The following is a 3,531-nucleotide window of genomic DNA, read 5'->3' on the forward strand; positions in this document are numbered from 1 at the left end:
AGGAGAATCACTTGAACCCAGGAGGCAGAGGTTGCAGTGAGCTGAGATCGTGCCACTGCACTCCAGCCTGGGTGACAAGAGCGAGACTCCTTCTCAAACAATAAAAAATAAGTAAATCTTCAATCCATCTTGAGTTGACTTTTGTATATGGTGAAAGTTAAGGGTCCAGTTTCATTTTCTGCATATCAATAGCCAACTATCCCAGCACCATTTATTGAATAGGGAGTACATTCTCCCATTGCTTATTTGTGTCAATTTTGTCAAAGATTAGATGGTTGCAGATGCGCAGCTTTATTTCTGGGTTCTCTATTCTGTTCCAGCCATTATCCTAAGTGAATTATGCAGGAACAGAAAACCAAATACTGCATATTCTCACTATATACCAGTACCATGCTGTTTTGGTTACTGTAGCCTTATAGGATAGCTTGAAGTTAGGGGATGCCTCTCCTTTTTTTTTTTTTGGCTTAGGATTGCTTTGGCTAATGGGGCTGTTTTTCAGTTCCATGTGAATTTTAGAATAGTTTTTTTCTAATTATGTGAAAAATAACATTGGAAGTTTGATAGGAATAACATTGAATCTGTAGATTGCTTCGGGCAGTATGGCCATTTTAACAGTACTGATTCTTCCAACCTATGAGCATGGAATGTTCTTCCATCTGCTTGTGTCACCTATGATTTCTTTCAGCAGGATTTTGTAGTTATCCCTGTAGAGATCTTTCATCTCCTTGGTTAGATGTACTTCTAGGGGTGTGAGTGTGTATGTGTCTGTGTGTGTGTGTGTGTGTGTGTGTTGTAAATGGGATTGCATTCTTGATTTGGCTCTCAGCTTGAACATTATTGGTGTATGGAATAACTATTTTCATACATTGATTTTGTATCCTGAAACTTTACTGAAATCACTTTACTGAAATCATTTACCAGTTCTAGGAGCCTTGTGGCAGAGTCTTTAAGGTTTTCTAGTTATTATCATATCGACAGTGAAGAGAGACAGTTTGACTTCTTTTCCTATTTGGATATCTTTTCTTTGTTTCTGTTGCCTGATTGCTCTGGCTAGGACTGCCAGTGCTACGCTCAACAGAAGTGGTGAGAGTGGGCATCCTCGTCTTGTTGCTATTCTTAAGGGGAATGTTTCCAGCTCTTGCCCATTCAGTATGATGTTGGCTGTGGGTTTGTCATAGACGGCTCTTACTATTTTGAGGTATGCTCCTTCAGTGACTAGTTTGTTGAGAGTTTTTGCCATGAAGGTATGTTGGATTTTATTGAAAGCTTTTTCTGCATCTATTGAGATGATCATATGGTTTTTACTTTTAATTCTGCTTATGTGGTGAATCATATTTACTACTATGTGTATGTTAAACCACCTTGCATCCCAGGAATAAAGAAAATAGGCAGCTATTGTCAGGCAGTGGACAACAGAGAGTGCAAGACTGCTATCCTTGAGAGAAGGGAAATTCCCATGGTGAACCCTACAACTGTCTGCCTGGGGATAGTTCCCCATGGTGCAATGAGCTGAAGTTCAAGCAAAGCACAGGACTCTCACTAGGTGTAGAAGGGAGAGATCAGAGTTTGGGGCAGCTAAAGTGGCTGGAATGTGCAGGACAGGTCACCAAAGAGGGAATTGCCAAGTGGAGAGGAGGGACAGAAGTCTGCGGGGAGAGTCCCTGGCCAAGTGGTGCTTGCTCAGAGTGAGACCTCCTAAAACCTGCCACAGAACCACTGCTATGGGGTTGAAACAGAGATAGTAGAGGCAGAGCAGTGTTGCAGGATATTGGGGGCCAGCCCAGCCAGAGAGGAGAGATGTTGTTAATACTTTATTAACACCATGAACATCCTAAGGCCATAGCTTAGAAATAAGGGTCACGTCCCAGAGTGAGATCTACCCAAACAAGTTTAAAATCAATCTCTGTCAAGATGAGCAGGGGAGACAGAGTTTTGCGGTTGCATTTAGAAGGTCATAGGAACAGTGTGGACTTTCCACAGATTTACCTAATAGAGCATAAAACTAAGCCTTCTAAAGTTCAAGATGGTTAACAGATCATTGAATTGCCTACTGAAACAAAAATCAACACAGTTCAGAGGAAAATAACAGAATCCAGAGTTTCTACAAGTGTCATCAATAATAGCCAAGATATAATAATGAAAAATCTCTGGACGGTATGGTGGTTTTGAAAAATGGCTGCCAATTCTTTGACACACTTCCCATCAAGAAGTAGAGTCTCTGCCTTGTCCCCTTGACTCTCGGTGGGTGCTATAGTCTTGATGTGTCCCCCAAAATTCACATGTCAGAAACTTAATCCCCAGTGCAACAGTGTTGGGATGTGAGACCTTTTAGGAGATGTTTAGTCAGACTACTCAGGCCAATGGTGTGAGAAAGCCAAGTCACATGTTGGTAGTAAAGCCAGTGGGCCTAGATATCAAATCATCCTAACCCCGGCATCAGACATGCTAGTAAAGGAATCTCCATGTAATTCCACCAAGAATCGAGTCACCACTTTCTGGTCTTCCCAGCCACGGAACAGAGACAAACAATACTTATTGTGCCCTCTCCAAATTTCCTGACCCACAGAATCTATGAGAACCCATAAAACGGTTGTTGTTTTAAACCATTAAGCTTTGGAGTAGTTGTTTAGTTTTGTTTTCTTTTACAAAGCAAAAATAATCAGTGCAACCTGCAAAGTAGCAGGAAAATGTTACTCAAGAAAAAAAGCAGGCAATAAAAACAAACCGAATGAATCCAGATGTTGGATTTAGCAGACAAAGCTTTACTATGTACACAGTCATTCATGTCATCTGAAAAGAGAAACAGTTTTATGTCTTTCTCTCCAGTCCTCTCCAGTGTCTGGTCCCTACCCCTTTCCTATCACCTATTCAATCAGAAATACTGTCAGCTTCCAGTATTTTATAGGTGCCATGGAAACTTAGGTGCTTGGGTATTGGGTATTTCTTTTTTGGCAAAAGGAATGATCTTCAGATTAACCAGGGAGAACAAACACTCGTTAGCGGGGAAACGAACATCAGGGAGTCCTAACTGCTCTCGGTGAGCCCAGGTTTCCTAATCTACATGAATGACAGCCCCAGATACCAATTTGCAAATGAGAGGACTGGACCATTGTTTGTGATCTTTGAGAGATGATGGACATTATCAAAGGTGTCTAGACTACAGAAACGGGCAAAAGTTATTCCAAACGTCAAGAGGGGAGTATAGTTTATTTTGCAAAGACTATACCAGCAAAGACTATACCAGTCCGCTATCAATCCTGTACAAAATTCTAGCAACAGTTTTTGAGGGCCTATTTGGAAAATTCTGACCAAAAAAAAAAAAAACAAACCTCTCATCAGAACCTTAAATTGCTTACTAAATTCCCCAGTATATTTTTATTTTTTAATTGCTGTTATAAATTGGCAAGTATGAGAACACAATAGCCTCAACTCCAAGATTTTTGACAATTTTGCACATGTTTGTGGAGAAGATGGAAATATATGGGCTGGATAAGGGCACCTGGATGGATTAATAAACTAATAATCGCCGGG

This window comes from Colobus angolensis, unplaced genomic scaffold, assembly GCF_000951035.1.
Source record: "Colobus angolensis palliatus isolate OR3802 unplaced genomic scaffold, Cang.pa_1.0 Scaffold263, whole genome shotgun sequence".
NCBI lineage: Eukaryota > Metazoa > Chordata > Mammalia > Primates > Cercopithecidae > Colobus > Colobus angolensis.